Genomic DNA, 19,781 nt, shown 5'->3' with positions numbered 1-19,781 from the left:
TTTTCAATTAAGAAAGTCTTCCTGTGGATCAGTTAAAAATTTAGGCAAAGGATTTTCCCTATCACTCAAAAAGACAAAACTTATAAGTTCCGATATTTAAAACAGTTCGTATGGTATTTCTATTTTTAATGTTTTTAAGAAACAACAGGTGCTGGAGAGGATGTGGAGAAATAGGAACACTTTTACACTGTTGGTGGGACTGTAAACTAGTTCAACCCTTGTGGAAGTCAGTGTGGCGACTCCTCAGGGATCTAGAACTAGAAATTCCATTTGACCTAGCCATCCCATTACTGGGTATATACCCAAAGGACTATAAATCATGCTGCTATAAAGACACAGGCACACGTATGTTTATTGCGGCATTATTCACAATAGCAAAGACTTGGAAAAAACCCAAATATCCAACAATGATAGACTGGATTAAGAAAATGTGGCACATATACACCATGGAATACTATGCAGCCATAAAAAATGATGAGTTCACGTCCTTTGTAGGGACATGGATGAAACTGGAAATCATCATTCTCAGCAAACTATCGCAAGAACAAAAAACCAAACACCGCATATTCTCACTCATAGGTGGGAATTGAACAATGAGAACACATGGACACAGGAAGGGGAACATCACACACTGGGGACTGTTGTGGGGTGGGGGGAGGGCGGAGGGATCGCATTGGGAGATATACCTAATGCTAGATGACAAGTTAGTGGGTGCAGCGCACCAGCATGGCACATGTATACATATGTAACTAACCTGCACATTGCGCACATGTACCATAAAACCTAAAGTATAATATTAATTAATTAATTAATTAATTTAAAAAAACAAGGTAAAAAAAAGAATCTTCATACTGTTTTTCATAATGGCTATACTAATTTACATTTCCACCAACAGTGTGCAATAGTTTCTTTTTCTCTATGCCCTCACCAACATTTATTACCTCTTGTGTTTTTGATAATAGCCATCCTAACAGATATAGAGTGATATCTCATTGTAATTTTGATTTGTATTTCCCCGATAATTAGTGAAGCTGAGAAGCTTTTCATAACCTGTTGTCCGTTTTTATGTTTTCTTTTTAAAAAAATAAAGTCTATTCAGGTCCTTCACCCATTTTTCAATAAAATTATGTGTTGGGGGTTTTTGGTCATGTTTCTTATATATTTGGAATATTAAACACATTATCAGATCTATGGTTTGCGAGTATTTTCTCCCAATGTGTAGGCTACCTTTTTATTTTGTTGATTATTTCCTTTACTATGCAGAAGCTTTTTAGTTTGATGCAGTCCTGCTTGTTTATTTTTGCTTTTGTAGCCTGAGCTTTTGGTGTGATATCAAATGATTATTGCCAACTGCTTTGGTTTAAATGTTTCCCTCCAAAATATATACACTGTAACTTAAACTACCAGCATTTTGATCATAACAATTTAACAAGTCTCCAGGAAGTTCCAGATTTTCACTTACATTCTTGTCTTCTGGGATCTCCAAACTGCTCCAACCTCTGCTGGTTATCCAGTTCCAAAGCTGCTTCCACATTTTCAGCTGTTTTTATAGCAACGCCTTACTCTTGGTACTAATTTTCTATATTAGTTCATTCTCATATTACTATAAAGAAATGCCTGAGACTGGATAACTTACAAAGACAAGAGGTTTAATTGGCTCATGGTTCCACAGGCTGTACAGGAAGCATGGCTTGGGAGGCCTCAGGAAACTCCTACTCATGGCAGAAGGAAAAAGCTTGAGTAGGCATCTTCACAGGGCTGGTGAAGGAGGAAGAGAGAGAAAGGGAAAATGCTACACACTTTTAAACAACCAGATTTTGTGAGAACTCCATCACAAGAACAGCACCAAAGGGATGGTTCCAAACCATTCATGAAGGATTCGCTCCTATGATCCAGTCACCTCCCACCTCCAACATTGGGGATTACAATTCGACATGAGATTTGTAATCAGACACAGATCCAAACCATATCACCCTCATAAATAGAATTATAGTCCCTTATAATACTATAATCTCAATAGTCTTACAGTGCTTTATAAAAAAGCTTGAGGCAGTAAGTTGCATCCCATTTGCCATTCTATCCTTTGCCATGTGAGGACACAGCATGTGGGCTTTTACTAGAAACCAAATCTGCCAGACCCTGATCTTAGACTTCCCAGCCTTTAGAACTGTGAGACTTACATTTATATTATTTGTAAATTAATTATTCTGTGGTATTTCATTATAGCAGCAGGAATGGACTAAATACCTAAATTAGTACCAAGAAGTGGGGTGCTTCTGTAACAAATACCTAAAAATGTGTAAGTGGCTTTAGAACTGAGTAATGGGGTGGATAGTAAAGGGTTATTCTGGTGAGGGCTCAGAAGAAGAGATTCAGGCTGTAGAAAGGGCCCCAATCTTCTTAGAGATTACTTAAATAGCCATGATTATAATGTTAGTAGAAATATAAACAGTAAAGGGCATTCTGATGAGGTCTTAAGTGAAAATGAGGAATATCATATTGGAAACTGGAGGAAAAGCCATCCTTATGATAAAGTGGCAGAGAACTTAGCTGAATATTGTCCATGTCCTAGGGCTCTGTGGAAGGCAGAGCTTGTGAGCAGCTACCTAGGATATTTGGCAGAAGAAATCTCTGAGCAAAATTTTGAGGGTGTGCCATTGCTTCTCTTGGCTTCTTATAATAAAATGCAAAAAGAGAGAAATGAATTCACAACAAAATTTATAGTCAAAAGGCAAACAGAACTTGGAGACTGGAAATTTTTTAGCCTAGTCAGTCTGTGATGAATGAAAAGGCATGTTCAGGAGAGAACACCAAGGGTATGCCGAGTGAACGTTTCATAAGGACATTAGTATGGACAGAAGGAAGGCAGATGCTCTTCAGCAAGACAATAGAAGAATGACCCCAAAAGCATTTTGGAGATTATTGAGGCTTCTATAACCATCACTGGCTGAGAGTGTCAAGACCTGAGAAGCAGAACTATATCAAAAGACGGGCCTTGGACACCAGCAAGACCTCAGCACTTGCTGTCCTACACTGCCTCAAGTCTCTGCTCCCTGAATTCTGGCACAGACTCCTCAGCTGTCCTACATGTGGCTCCAGCAGGCCCAGGTACAACTCCAGCCACTCTTCCAGAGGTCACAAGCAGTAAACCTTGGCAGTGTCCATGTGATGCTAACTCTGCAGACACACAATGTGCACAAGCTGTGAAGGCATGGCTACTTGCACCTAAATTTCTAAGGATACACCAGAGAGCCTCAAGATCCACAGAGAGAACTGCCACAAGGGTGAAGCCACCACAGAGAGCCCTAACTAAAACAATACCCATTATAGCCATTGAGCAGGACTACTCCTGCAACCTCAGAACTATAGAGCTACCAGCATGCCACCCTTGGAGAGCTGCAGTCACAAGGCTCCAATCCCTCAGAACTGCCATATGGGCTGCACCCAGCAAAGCCAAGGAAGTGGGGTTGCCTGAAGCCTTGGTGGCCCAACCCCCACTAGAGTGTGTCTGGAAAGCAGGACATGGACTCAAAAATTATTTCTCAAGCCTCAAGATTAATATGTTTGCCCTGTTGGGTTTTAGACTTACTTAGGACCTATTACCTCTTTTTTCTTTTGTGCTGTTCTCTTTTGAAATATAAATGTCTGTCTTGTGCCTGTCTAACCATTGCATTTTGGATGCATATAACTTATTTGATTTCACAGATTTATAGTAGAAGAGCAATTTCCTCAAGATGAAACACATCTTTGGGACTTATGTATATCTGATTTAGTTGATATTTAGAAGAGACTCTGGATTCTAGACTTTTGAATTGGTGCTAAAAAAAGTTAAAACTTTTGGAGCTATGGGGATAGAATGAATGTATTTTGTATGTAAGAAAGACATAACTTTTAGGAGGCCAAGGGTGGAATGCTATGGTTTGAATCTATGTGTCCTTCCAAAACTCATATGTTGAAACTTACACCCCAAGGTGATGGTGTTAAGAGGGAGGGCCTTTAGGAGGTGACTGGGCATCAGTACTCCCTCAGGAATGAGATTAGTGCCTTTACATAAGAGGTTTCAGAAATCTACCCAGCCTTTCCATCTCCTCCACCATGTGAAGACACAGTGTTCATTGCCTTTTGCCCTTCACCCTTTTCCACCATGCAAGGATTCCCCAAGTAGATTACATCAATGGGACAGGCCCTCAGTAGACACCAAATCAGCTGGCACATCATCCTGGACTTCCCAGCCTCCAGAGCTTTGAGAAATCTAGATATTTTGTTATGGCTGCCCAAACTGACAAAGACACTGAAACTGATATTAAGGAGTTTTTCTCCTGTGTTTTCTTCTAGAAGTTTTACAGTTTCAGGTCTTATTTTTAGGTCTTTAATCCATTTTCAGTATATTTTTGTGTATGGTGTGAGATAAGGGCCCCATTGTATTCTTTTGCATGTGGATATCCAGTTTTCCCAACGCCATTTAGTGAGGAAGCTATTCTTTTTCCCATGTGTCTTCTTGGCCTTGTTGAAAATTAGTTACCCTTGCTTAGGTTTATTTATTTCTGTTAGAAACAGAACCTTTATTCTGTTCTATTGGTCTGTGTGTCGGTTTTCATGTCAGTACTGTATTCTGATTACTATAGCTTTGCCCTATTGAAACCAACCCAATAGTCTCATAGTTTTTTTTTTTGCATAAACATAGAAATTGACTCTTCTGCTCTTAAAGCTTGAAACTTACATTCATTTTATCTGACTTCCTTTCTCAGGAAAGGACCCCCAGGCCTCTCAAAATACCAAATAACTGAAACTCACCAGATCATCACACCCAGACAATGAGAAGCCCTGCCCCTCATTCTTCATAATTGATTCCTTGCCCTTTCCCAGTTCCTGTTTCCCTATACATAGTTACATTTCTTCCCTGCTATAGAAACCCCGTCTCTACTAAGAATACAAAAATTAGCCAGGCGTGGTGGCGCGTGCCTGTAATCCCAGCTACTTGGGAGGCTGAGGCAGAAGAATTGCTTGAATCCAGGAGGAGGAGGTTGCAGTGAGCCAAGATTGCACCACTGCACTCCAGCCTGGGCAACAGAGCAAGACTCCATCTCAGAAAAAGAAAAAAAAAAAAAAGAAAGAAACCCCTAATTTTAGTCAGTCAGGGAGATGGATTTGAGGCTGATCTCCTATCTCCTTAGCTGCAGCACCCAATTACAGTCTTCTTCCTTTGCAATAATCATTGTCTCAGTGATTGGCTTTTTGTGGAGTGAGCAGCAGGAGCTAGGCCAAACCCCTGGTGTTTCAGTAACAATATAATTTGAAATCAAGACGTATGATGCCTCCAACTTCATTTTTCTCTCTCAAGATTGTTTTGGCTATTCGAGGGCTTTTTTGATTTAGTGTGAATTTTAGGATCTTTTTTTCTATTTCTGTGAAAAATATGATTGGAATTTTGATAGGAATTGTGTTGAATGTGTGTGTTGCCTTGGTAGTATGGACATTTTAACAACATTCATTCTATCAATCTATAAACATACCTTTTTACTTATTTGTGCCCACCAATCTCACTACTGGGTATATTCCCAAAAGAAATTAAATCAGCACCTTCTAGAAATATCTGCATTTCCATGTTTATCACAACACTATTCACAATAGCTAAGGCATGGAATCAAACTAAGAGTTCCTCAGTGGATGAATAGACAAATAAATGGATATAATGGAATATTGTTCAGTCTTATAAAAGTAAAGCCTGTCCTTTAAAACAACATATGTAAATCTGGCTAGGGACAGGGAGGGAAGGAGGTCAAAGAGTATACATTTGCAGCTATGTAGGATACATAAATCTAAAGAGCTAACGTACAGCATGAGGACAATCGTTGATAACAATTTGTTGTATATAGAAAAATTGCTAAGAGAGTTTATTTTAGGAGCTGTTACCACACATGTATACACAAAGGTAACTATGGAGGGTGATGAGTAGAATAATTTGCTTGACTACAGTATTCATTTCACTAATGTATGTATAGCAAAATTTCATGTTGTACACCTTAATGTATACAATTTAAAAGAGAGAGAAGACAAAAAGAGTTCAAAGAAAAAGGGGTTCAGCAAAAAACGGTAAGATAACAACAACAACAAAAAACGATAAGAGATGGCAGGAACTAAGAGTTAGCCTTGACACTAAAGTTAAAATTGAGCATGTGTAGGGTTTTTTCCCTATTCTTATCCTAGAAATAGAGAACTCAGGGCAAGGCTCCTGATCCCTGAGACAGATTCTGTAAGATGTTTTTCACTCCCTCATTCACTTGGTATAAAAGACATAAGAAATAAAATCAGAGTCCTTATTTTGTAATCATGTCACAAAAGGGCTGAGCTAGCAATTTACACAAGCCAGTATTTTTCTTGTCTGCAAAACTGCTTATGAGAACATTTCCACCTTGTACAGACAGCTTTGGATGATATGATGTTCACCACTGGGTTATTTTAACCTTGACTTCAATTTGGGAGACAGGAATCATGAGGGGTAAGCTCAGCTTCCAATGCCCTTTCCAGCCAATTTTGTTGGTTCTGAGTTTTGTAAAAATACTACTGTGTGTACTAGATCAAGTGGGACAATAAGCAGAAGCTAAAGAGACACAGCTCACTGTATGACATTCCCCTCATTGGTTTTCTCTTACTTGTCTGCTGGAGTGCTCACTTTGAGAGGCTTGGGCCCCCAAGTTGTCCCAGACAAGAGAAAAAGCAGAATGTCCTGCTTCTACACCTTGTGGTCTAGGAAAAAAAAAAGAAATAATCATTCACCCACATACTTCACCCAACTGCCTCACAGCCTTCCTCACTCAGACAGTGCTGAACTTCATCATTAACATTTGGGGGTTTCAGTTTGTGGTGTAGAGTATTTCTAAATCCCAGAATAAACCAAACATAAAATGCAGCAATCCTTTTCTATTTTTTATAGGGAAAAGGTATTAAAACTGAAACATTAATATCAAAAACAAAGAACTTCCAAATGTCAACACATTATCCTAAATATGTAAAGATTCCTATTTAAATAAAACACCAGTTTTAAGGACCTTTGTGGAAATTACCTTCTCTTCATAGCAGTACCTCTGTGTCTCCCCCAAATCCTTGAAAACACTCACATGGAAGTGTAATTCCTCAAATATTTTTGATATAATACTGATGGTCTTAATCCAGAATGTTACTACTCCCAGAATGCCCCCATTCTCATCTGCCCCTATACTGCCATGGTCAGCAAAAATGGGAAAAAGAATTATAAAATTAAGTGCAAAGTATATAAATTTGTTTGGATTGTTTAGTAATAGTAAAAAAAAAAAAGGCAGGCAAAATAAGATATAAAAAAGATACAAATCAATGAAATGAATTCCACTAGACATAGTATGAACCCATACAGATATTAATAAGAACACTAGGCTTTTTTTCAATTACATTCTTTTTTGGTTGATACCAAGCAATAAAATAATAATCACAGCAAATTTTTTTTTAGATAAAATTTTTATTTATTTTATTCAAGCCAATAAGTTTTGGGGTGGTACGCTATATAGCAATAGATAAATCTTTTTTAATTTTATCTTTATTATACTTAAAGATTTAGGGTACATGTGCACGACGTGCAGGTTTCTTACATATGTATACATGTGCCATGCTGGTATGCTGCACCCATTAACTCCTCATTTAGCATTAGGTATATCTCCTAATGCTATCCCTGCCCCCTCCTCCCACCCCACAACAGTCCCCAGTGTGTGATGTTCCCCTTCCTGTGTCCATGTGTTCTCATTGTTCAATTCCCACCTATGAGTGAGAACATGCGGTGTTTGGTTTTTTGTCCTTGCGATAGTTTGCTGAGAATGATGGTTTCCAGCTTCATCCATGTCCCTACAAAGGACATGAACTCATCATTTTTGATGGCTGCATAGTATTCCATGGTGTATATGTGCCACATTTTCTTAATCCAGTCTATCATTGTTGGACATTTAGGTTTGTTCCAAGTCTTTGCTATTGTGAATAGTGCCGCTATAAGCATATATATGCATGTGTCTTTATACCAGCATGATTTATAATCCTTTGGGTATATACCCAGTAATGGGATGGCTGGGTCAAATGGTATTTCTAGTTCTATATCCCTGAGGAATCACCATACTGGCTTCCACAATGGTTAAACTAGTTTACAGTCCCACCAACAGTGTAAAAGTCTTCCTATTTCTCCACATCTTCTCCAGCACCTGTTGTTTCCTGACTTTTTAATGATCACCATTCTAACTGGTGTGAGACGGTATCTCATTGTGGTTTTGATTTGCATTCCTCTGATGGCCAGTGATGATGAGCATTTTTTCATGTGTTTTTTTGGCTGCATAAATGTCTTTTTTTGAGAAGTGTCTGTTCATATCCTTCACCCACTTTTTGATGGGGTTGTTTGTTTTTTCCTGTAAATTTGTTGGAGTTCATTGTAGATTCTGGATATTAGCCCTTTGTCAGATGAGTAGGTTGCAAAAATTTTCTCCCATTCTGTAGGTTGCCTGTTCACTCTGATGGTAATTACTTTGCTGTACAGAAGTTCCTTAGTTTAATTAGATCCCATTTGTCAATTTTGGCTCTTGTTGCCATTGCTTTTGGTGTTTTAGACATGAAGTCCTTGCCCATGCCTATGTCCTGAATGGTACTGCCTAGGTTTTCTTCTAGGGTTTTTATGGTTTTAGGTCTAACATTTAAGTCTTTAATCCATCTTGAATTAATTTTTGTATAAGGTGTAAGGAAGGGATCCAGTTTCAGCTTCCTACATATGGCTAGCCAGTTTTCCCAGCACCATTATTAAATAGGGAATCCTTTCCCCATTGCTTGTTTTTCTCAGGTTTGTCAGAGATCAGATAGTTGTAGATATGCGGCATTATTTCTGAGGGCTCTGTTCTGTTCCATTGGTCTATATCTCTGTTTTGGTACCACTACCATGCTGTTTTGGTTCCTGTAGCCTTGTAGTATAGTTTGAAGTCAGGTAGTGTGATGCCTCCAGCTTTGTTATTTTGGCTTAGGATTGACTTGGTGATGTGGCCTCTTTTTTGGTTCCATATGAACTTTAAAGTAGTTTTTTTCAAGAGGGAAATTTATAGCACTAAATGGCCACAAGAGAAAGCAGGAAAGAGCTAAAATTGACACCCTAACATCACAATTAAAAGAGCTAGAAAAGCAAGAGCAAACACATTCAAAAGCTAGCAGAGGGCAAGAAATAACTAAGATCAGAGCAGAACTGAAGGAAATAGAGTCACAAAAAATGCTTCAAAAGATTAATGAATCCAGGAGCTGGTTTTTTGAAAAGATCAACAAAATTGATAGACTGCTAGCAAGACTAATAAAGAAGAAAAGAGAGAAGAATCAAATTAATGCAATAAAAAATGATAAAGGGGATAGCACCACCAATCCCACAGAAATACAAACTACCATCATAGAACACTATAAACACCTCTACGCAAATAAACTAGAAAATCTAGAAGAAATGGATAAATTCCTCGACACATACATCCTCCCAAGACTAAACCAGGAAGAAGTTGAATCTCTGAATAGACCAATAACAGGCTCTGAAATTGAGGCAATAATCAATAGCTTACCAACCAAAAAAAGTCCAGGACCAGATGGATTCACAGTCGAATTCTACCAGAGGTACAAAGAGGAGCTGATACTATTCCTTCTGAAACTATTCCAATCAATAGAAAAAGAGGGAATCCTCCCTAACTCATTTTATGAGGCCAGCATCATCGTGATACCAAAGCCTGGCAGAGACACAACAAAAAAAGAGAATTTTAGACCAATATCCTTGATGAACATTGATGCAAAAATCCTCTATAAAATACTGGCAAACCGAATCCAGCAGCACATCAAAAAGCTTATCCACCATGAACAAGTGGGCTTCATTCCTGGGATGCAAGGCTGGTTCAACACATGCAAATCAATAAATGTAGCCCAGCATATAAACAGAACCAAAGACAAAAACCACATGATTATCTCAATAGATGCAGAAAAGGCCTTTGACAAAATTCAACAACCTTCATGCTAAAAACGCTCAATAAATTAGGTATTGATGGGATGTATCTCAAAATAATAAGAGCTATCTATGACAAACCCACAGCCAATATCATACTGAATGGGCAAAAATTGGAAGCATTCCCTTTGAAAACTGGCACAAGACAGGGATGCCCTCTCTCACCACTCCTATTCAACATAGTATTGGAAGTTCTGGCCAGGGCAATCAGGCAGGAGAAGGAAATAAAGGGCATTCAATTAGGAAAAGAGGAAGTCAAATTGTCCCTGTTTGCAGATGACATGATTTTATATCTAGAAAACCCCATCGTCTCAGCCCAAAATCTCCTCAAGCTGATAAGCAACTTCAGCAAAGTCTCAGGATACAAAATCAATGTACAAAAATCACGAGCATTCTTATACACCAATAACAGACAAACAGAGAGCCAAATCATGAGTGAACTCCCATTCACAACTGCTTCAAAGAGAATAAAATACCTAGGAATCCAACTTACAAGGGATCTGAAGGACCTCTTCAAGAACTACAAACCACTGCTCGATGATATAAAAGAGGATAGAAACAAATGGAAGAACATTCCATATTCATTGGTAGGAAGAATCAATATCATGAAAATGGCCATACTGCCCAAGGTAATTTATAGATTCAATGCCATTCCCATCAAGCTACCAATGACTTTCTTTACAGAATCACCACAAATTTTAACAAGAAGTGAGAAATAAAAATTATTTTCAAGATTCCAAAAGCAATATATCAATGAAGTTCAAAATTTAAAGGTTAAGAATGGATATCATAGATATTGGTCTAATATAATATATTGGAATATGCACATCAGGGATGCATATTCTAGATCTTACTCTGAATTTATTCCACAAACATTCTCTATAGACTAGTTTTGAATGCATGTGTAATTTAGGTAACAGAAAAATAAAAATTAGAAATAATATTTGATGATATAATTTATATATACATGTTTTATTATGTTTTTGTAAGGTATATTTCCGATATTTATATAAACTAAGAAAAAACCTTAGTTCTATCTACACAAGAATAGGCAACTGATAGCTTCCTGAGGGGCAGAGGAGTATTACACAGATTAGCCAATCCTGAAGCCCAACAACTGCTTATTTAGTTGCAGTTTTGAAAAGTGGGAGAAGAATTTATTAGTTCATGTACCCTCTAGGGAAAAAAAATCCGATAACCACAGACAAGACAAGAAATGTTAATTTTTCTGCCCTGAGCATATAACCAGTACAAAAATATGTGGCCTGTTTGATATTTAAATACCATTTAAATGTTTCTGTGCATCTGAAATTTATATTCAAAACTAATACAACAATGTTACATGATGAAGTAGTAAGATATAACTTATATTTTATGATTCAAAAAATAGTGTCCCCAGAATAAAATTTTGACATATTTTAGGACATGGAAACTTTGGGCATAGGATTATCTTAAGGAAAAAAAATAAAAACAAAACTGATCGGGAGTTAAAAATTTAAAAGGCTCTTCATCGGGTCAACTATTTATTTGATATTAGATAAATTGCCTAATACGATATAACATAGCACATCAATAATAGGACAGAAGCTAGATAAATTATTTTCTTTTCTTTCCCTAAGAAGAAATATTAAGGTTTCTATATATCTGGCAGATAGATCTGTGTTCCATGTGTTTAAATATTAAGCACATATACCAGTGTAATTTCTAGGCCATAATATGAAGTGGACCTAATTGGCATTTATTTCTAGGTTTTCTATATACTCTCCCTTTTCCTTTGGCAAATTCATTCCAGGAATACCTTTAAGCGCTGGTATGAAATCAATATGTTAATTCTTCAAAAGAAATGCCCATGTTTTGTCGTCTCTATTCAGGGAATAAAAATATACTGAACTGAGCAATCACGGTAGAATGCAAAGAGCATGGGCTTCAACTTCGATGTTTTTTTAAGTCTTACTAGCTATGCAGCCTTAAGCAAGGTGTGTGAATCCTCTGAACCATAATTTCCTAGTATGTTCCAGGGATCATAATACCATGCTTTTAGAATTATAGGAAAGATTAGGGACAAAAGTACTTAACACAGAGGCTAGCACATAATAGGTGACAGCTGCCAATGAAATGTAGTGACAGAGCGTTTTGAGATTTATATATATATATATATATATAATTCTTTTTTATTATACTTTAAATCCTAGGGTACATGTGCACAACATGCAGATTTGTTACATATGTATACATGTGCCATGTTAGTGTGCTGCACCCATTAACTCGCCATAGGTGGGAATTGAACAATGAGAACACTTGGACACAGGAAGAGTCTTTTGAGATTAACGGTTGTGATGCTTAATTTTAATTATCTGTCAATTTGACTGGGCCATGTAATACCCAGATAAACATTGTTTCAGGGTGTGTCCATGAGGGTGTCTCTAGAAGGTATTTGTTGAATTTGTGGCCTGAGTAAAACCAATAGCCCTCCCCATTGTTGGTAGGTATCATCTATTAAGGACCTGAATAAAACAAAGGACAGCTGAAGGAGATATTTGCTTCTTATTTTCTGCTTTATTGCATGAGCTGAACATCTCATCCCACTCTCTTCTGCCCTCAGCCTGTCCTATTTTTACCACAGGCTCCCCTGTTTCTCAGGCCTCCAGACTGGAGCTGAATTATACCACCAGCTCTCCTCGGTCTCCAGTTTGCAGACAACAGATCATGGGACTTCTCAGTCTCCATAATCACAGGAGTCAATTCCTCATAATAAATCTGTCTGCCCCCCGCCGTGTGTGTGTGTGTGTGTGTGTGTGTGTGTGGTGTGTGTGTGTGCTCTGTGTGTGTGTGTTTCAAGTGCGTCTGATCCCAATGCCTATGCTTTTAACCACTATAAATGGAGAAACATTACAATAGGAAACCAAGAGTTGAGAAAGAATTGTAGTGAGGAGGTGGATAAATGGGGATGTTTCCCTACCTTGAACTCAAACCAGTTAGATAGTTGCTAATTGGGAAGCTAATCCACTATATTAAATGTATATAATATAGATAAATATAACAGTTTTGTCAAAAGAGCAAAACTGGGTTATATACACCTTTGACAAAAATTAGCATGAGTGTAGTTACTTCGCAAATACATCTTACTTTTCATTTAGTTGCTTGGTAAGCAGATACTGCCCCAGCTTCTGTGTTCTCCAAACCACAGATACACATATCTGGATTTCCAGGAGGTTTCATGAAGTGCCTCTTAATAGATAGGAGATGAGAAAAACAACCACCCCAACACACACACACACACACACACACACACAGCCCACTAGCACCCTGGGGAAGAGGAAGAACATAAAGCCTACCATGTATGAAGAAATCTATCTCCCACGCCTAGCCTATCCAACTTTAATCGCTTTATTGCTTTTGGATGGGTGAGGATGTGTGAGGAAACAAGTGGACAACATTAGTTTGGGGCTATTTCATTTGTAAGTCATGTCTCAGTATTCTATCTCACTTTCTTATGTGTAGGAGTAAATAGAATCTGTCTTCTTGGGAATTTGCCTAAACTCAAGATTACAAGAGTTCCATGTTAACATTTCTTGAACCCAAATGTGGTACATATATATCATGGAATACTATGCAGCCATAAAAAAGGGTGAGTTCATGTCCTTTGCAGGGACATGGATGAAGCTGGAAACCATCATTCTCAGCAAACTAACACAGGAACAGAAAACCAAACACCGCATGTTCTCACTCATAAGTGGGAGCTGAACAAAGAGAACGCACGACACAGGGAGGGGAATATCACACATCAGGGCCTGTCAGGGGGTGAGAGGCTAGGGGAGGGATAGCATTAGGATAAATACCTAATATAGATGATGGGTTGATAGGTGCAGCAAACCACCATGGCATGTGTATACCTATGTAACAAACCTGCACGTTCTACACACGTATCCCAGAACTTAAAGTATATATAAAAAAAAAAAACAACATGAAATTGGATCTCACCAAAAAAAAAAAAAAAAAGAAATGCAAAGTCAAGGACCCCATTCAAGACCTACTGAATCAAAAATTAAAAATGGAGCCCATTAATCTCTGTTTTAAGAAGCCCTCCAGGAGATTCTGATACAAGCTAAAGTTTGTCACTATTTTACAGCATATAGTAGATTTTTAATTGCATTATTCAAAATCCTTTACTCTTTCTGTATCAATATAAAATAAATTAACATTCTGTTAAAAAAAAAAGAAAACTTTCTTGATCCCTCCAAAAAAATAGAAACTTTGAACTCTTTCATTCAACAATAAATCCATCTTCTTGTCTCTATCTTCTTCATAAACTTCACTTTTTTATTGCTGATTACACAACAGTGGATCTATGATGAGGGTAATGACTTCCATTGTAAAGCTATGCAAATGAATTCTAAGCATGTTGTCAGATGATGAAAGGAAAAATGAAGACAATTTTATTCTACTTGTTCTAGAGTAAACACTGGTAAACTAATTACATGATACACCTTCAATGAATATCTGTGAATGGAGGAAGAGTCTCTGATTACTGGTTTTGTCTTTATTTCTATTTGATAAATTACATTTAATTATTCTGTAATTAGGAAACACCTTTAGCATTAGAGAAAAATAAGCCATGTAATAAGGTATAATTTCTGAAAACAGCGTAAATTCTAATGATTGTAAATAAAGAGACACCCACCACATGATAACTTTGAATTAATCATAACAGTTTGGTTCATATATTTTTTAAGATTGCTTTGCATAATATGGAACTTTATTCATAGCATCGTCTGGAATTATTTTCGAAAAAGAAATTAATCAGTCTTACATGTAAATGCATTTTATAATAGATTAAATCTACCACTCAATGAAACCTTGGAAATTTCAAAAATTATCCACCAGATTCTTTTCCATAATTGAAGGAACTACAAATTAAATCAAGTGTTTAGTTAATTACAATAACACAGTAAATTTCAAAGTATGTCTCAGTTGACATATAGCCAGGAATCACTTATGTCTCAATCTTCAACCCCCTCACAATGCCCCACTGCCTTCCTGCATTTTATACCCAAGACAGCAGGGTAAGATATTTGAAAACCACCTTCAGCAAGGTCCATTTGCCCAAGGATATTTCAGTATCTCTTTTTGGTCAAAATACAAAAAAAATCATAGTGATTGCTATTCATAGCTTGTTTCCATATCCTGTTGTTTAAAATGCCAATAAAGAGCAGACATGGCTTTTGGCAGTAACCTTGGTGACTCCAGATCTTGCAAAGCTATTAGATTACGAGCAAAGAAACAAAGGAGGGAAGAGCATCTTGATGCCTTCCTCCAAATTAATCATATACTTTTTCCACCCCTTATCTATCGAAAAGTGAAGAAAAAATTTTTCTCCATGCCACTGTAACATTTGGAGATCAATGAAAAAACTTCCAGAGTATGTCAGAGATCATATCTTCTTCAGCAAATCTTAGCATAAAAATTCCAAGATTATTATCTTTTATCAACTTCTAGCTATAAATTTCCCTTGCATCCTACCTCTAAAAAGTATCTATATTATATTCATTCCCTTCAATTTTATTACTTTATGATTAAAGTGTCTCTACTGAAATGGTATTTAAAATCTCTTTGCCACCACTCTGGAACACTTGCCTCATCTATTGAAGGCTTTTTGCATCATGGTCTCAATCTCCACTCCAATTTATGCTTGTTTTAGATGATTTCAAGTTGGTGTTGATAACTCAAACCCCAGACCAGTCTTGTTATTGCCAAGATTTCCATTTTACCTCATTATTCCTGGAGAAAGAAGATGATCTGATATGGTAGTCATTCCTATTCAGACAAGACACTGACATAAACATTTCCAACTACTGAAAAAAGCCAAAGAGGAGAATAAGAAGAATACAGAAAAAAGGCAGATTTAAGTGTCCTTGTCTCCCACTCATTTGCTATTGAACTCCTCTACCAAAAGGCCTTCTGGAAAAAAAAAAAAGAAAGAAATAAAAATGAGATTTCTTGAGTTGAGGAGAAACATTTATAAAAGGAATTTTTTAACTAATTAATGGAAAATTTGCTCCAAATGAGACTGTTAAAAGAGAAGATTGAGTTAGCCTCTATTGGTAAATTTGTTTTTCCACCCTGAAGAAATGAGAAGTCTAGCTCAAGATGAATTCAGAAATTTAAAAAGTCAGAAACATTTTTGCATTTGAATTCATTTTAATTCCAGTCTACCAATTAGAGTTCATGATTCATTAGTTTAGTCATCCTTTTGCTAATGTGCTGAACCAAATTTCCCCTATTGTCCTTTAGTTACACCTCTGCCAATATCCTAAGCTGGGAGGCATCCATCCTTCTGCCTCCCCTGTGCAAGCTGTGGAGCTGAGGGAAATTTTACACAACTGAGAAGATTAAAACCATTATAAGCTAAACTGGGTCTTCAACCTTTCTCTGGGATTCTGTTAGGTTTTGCTTGTTCACTCATCTTCTGCCATTTCTCTCTCTCCCAAGAAATTATCTCACTACCTATTTTCTCTATATATTTCACAGAGAATATAAAATTCTTCAGAAGACAACCCTCTCAACTTTGCACCACCACAGCTGTGGGCCTACCTGAAATAGCTCCCTATTTTCCACCTTTCTTTCCATTACAATGAATGAGGCAGCCTTATTCCTTAAGAAAAAAATATTTCTTTTTTTTTATTATTATACTTTAAGTTTTAGGGTACATGTGCACAATGTGCAGGTTAGTTACATATGTATACATGTGCCATGCTGGTGTGCTGCACCCATTAACTCGCCATTTAGCATTAGGTATATCTCCTAATGCTATCCCTCCCCACTCCCCCCACCCCACAACAGTCCCCAGAGTGTGATGTTCCCCTTCCTGTGTCCATGTGTTCTCATTGTTCAATTCCCGTCTATGAGTGAGAACATGCGGTGTTTGTTTTTTTGTCCTTGCGATAGTTTACTGAGAATGATGATTTCCAATTTCATCCATGTCCCTACAAAGGACATGAACTCATCATTTTTGATGGCTGCATAGTATTCCATGGTGTATATGCGCCACATTTTCTTAATCCAGTCTATCATTGTTGGATATTTGGGTTTGTTCCAAGTCTTTGCTATTGTGAATAGTGCCGCAATAAACATACATGTGCATGTGTCTTTATAGCAGCATGATTTATAGTCCTTTGGGTATATACCCAGTAATGGGATGGCTGGTTCAAATGGTATTTCTAGTTCTAGATCCCTGAGGAATCGCCACACTGACTTCCACAATGATAGAACTAGTTTACAGTCCCACCAACAGTGTAAAAGTGTTCCTATTTCTCCACATCCTCTCCAGCACCTGTTGTTTCCTGACTTTTTAATGATCGCCATTCTAACTGATATGAGATGGTATCTCATTGTGGTTTTCATTTGCATTTCTCTGATGGCCAGTGATGATGAGCATTTTTTCATGTGTCTTTTGGCTGCATAAATGTCTTCTTTTGAGAAGTGTCTGTTCATATAATAATAATAAAAAAAGAACCAACATAAAAAAAAGAAAATACATCAAATTGAATAATATTAAATGACAGGAAAAGAAACAAAAAGAAAAAATATTTTTTCAACCTTAAAGAAACCCCCCCAAATATTGATCTAGCTTCTCCTTCTCCTCACAGGCAAACCTCTTTAAGGAGTTTTCTGTACATAATAGTCCTCATGTATTTATTTACATTTCTCTCTTAAATCTGCTCTAACCTCAAAATCTGTTCCATAGCATGGGTGACAATGTCCCTGTGTTCCTGTACATTAGGGGCCAGGTCTAAGGCAACTGAGAAAAGTATGAGCTTCTATTTTGTTCTGATGTAGTTGCCACATCATCCAAGAGAAACCCTACAGTCTCAAGAGCATAGCGAGGAGGCCAAATGTACGTCCATGCCTTACAAGGAGAGCTTCTCCTCCCCACACTGCTCCACTCCTCATGCCTCCAACTCTTTCTCTTCTCCCAACTCCTGAAACACTTTGATCACGCTGTCAGAAGACCCTCCTTACTTCACTGCTATCTTCATTGTGCTGTGGCTTCTCTTACATGCATTCGCTTATTATGATGACAGGGTGGGTCTTCACAGTTTGACAGACTTCCACCCTTAGACTTAGTGGGCCTTGCTTTAATTTTGGCTAGAGTTTTAACTATCTGAAAAAGGGGATTGTTTCCATAAAAACATATTAGCTTGTGAATTTCACCTAACAACAGAATAAATACAGTTTGTCTACATCACATATTTACCACCCATGCACATTCCACCACAGTTCTCACCTCTCTTGACAAGTGCACTGACACTCATATATCTAAGTTCCGAAGAGATTTTTATTATTCTTACTTTATTTAACTTTACAGTGGTATTTGAAATGCTTTATTACCAATCCTGATACACTCATCTTTTGTCTCAGGCCACTCCTTTCAGACTCCTTTTCCAGATCTTCCTCCTCAATTTGGCTATTAAGTATTGGAATTGCCCAAGTCTCCAAACTAAGCCTCTGCATTAGTCAGGGTTCTCTAAAGGGACATTACTAATAGGATAGATGTATATATGAAGAGGAGTTTATTAAGGAGAATTGACTCACATGATCACAAGGTGAAGTCCTATGATAGGTCACCTGCAAGCTAAGGAGTAAGGAAGCTAGTCCTAGTCTCAAAACCTCAAAAGTAGGGAAGCTGACAGTGCAGCTTTCAGTCTGTGGCTGAAGGCCTGAGAGCCCCTGACAAAGCACTGATAGAAGTCCAAGAGTTCAAAAGCTGAAGAACTTAGAGTCTGATATTCCAGGGCAGGAAGCATCCAGCACGGGAGGAAGATGAAGGCTGGACGACTCGGCAAGTCAGCTCCTACCACTTTCTTCTGCCTACTTTATTCTAGCCACACTGGCAGCTGATTAGATGGTGCCCACCCAGATTTCAGTGGGTCTGCCTCTCCCAGTCCACTGACTCAAAGGTTAATCTCCCTTGGCAACACCCTCAGAGACACACCCAGGAACAGTACTTTGCATCCTTCCACCCAATCAAGTTGACACTCAATATTAACTATCAGAGCATCATTTCCTTTTCATTCTGTCTTCTCTGTCCAGGTGATATCATTCAGTCCATAAGCTTTCATTTTTATCTATGCAAGGAACACTCCCAAATATTTTATCTATAACCTAGATAATTCTTCTGAGCTCATATCCACACTGAAACATCTAAAGTTTATTATATTCATAAACAAACTCATCATCCCCCATTTTCCGTCTAAAAACAGAATTTTCCATTATATTTTATTTCAGTTTCTAGCACTACACTTTACTCAATTGTTAAATTAGAAATCTGAGAGGTGCTGTTTTATAAAGGGATGCATGTATAAGTTTGTATAACATATGTTTCTTAATGTGAGTTACATTCAGAGAAAATATATATATATATATATATTTGAAAGCCCAATTTAACACACAGGTTGCATTGGAAAGAGTCTGACAAACGTAACTATTTTTAGCAATTATTATAACTTTTGTCCTTAACCCGTCATTCTCTTTTACTGTGTCTCCTCAACCAACTTTTGTTCTTATTTCCTAAATATATTTTAATCCATTTACTTTCCTCCAACCCTCCTGTACCAGCCTATTCTAAATGACCGTATCTCTCGCCAAGCTGAATGCAACCGCCTCATAACTGTTCTTACAATATCCACTCTTGACCCTTCTAAGATCTTTCTCCACTTTGCCTTCAGGATCACTTCTTCATAAAGCAAATCTAATC

General features: G+C 37.5%; 1 long non-coding RNA gene across 1 annotated transcript in view; it reads left to right on the top strand.

Annotated features, from left to right (window-relative positions):
* Window positions 1-12,796, top strand: part of LOC129061066 (uncharacterized) — a 64,286-nt gene extending 51,490 nt beyond the window's left edge. The window contains exon 3 of the long non-coding RNA XR_008528052.2: window positions 12,651-12,796. This is a non-coding gene — a long non-coding RNA (uncharacterized LOC129061066). The remainder of the gene's footprint in view (window positions 1-12,650) is intronic.
* The last annotated feature ends 6,985 nt before the right edge of the window (window positions 12,797-19,781 follow it).

Source organism: Pongo abelii, chromosome 7 (assembly GCF_028885655.2).
Source record: "Pongo abelii isolate AG06213 chromosome 7, NHGRI_mPonAbe1-v2.0_pri, whole genome shotgun sequence".
In the NCBI taxonomy this organism is placed as follows: domain Eukaryota; kingdom Metazoa; phylum Chordata; class Mammalia; order Primates; family Hominidae; genus Pongo; species Pongo abelii.
This window is presented reverse-complemented; position numbering and strand designations above follow the sequence as displayed.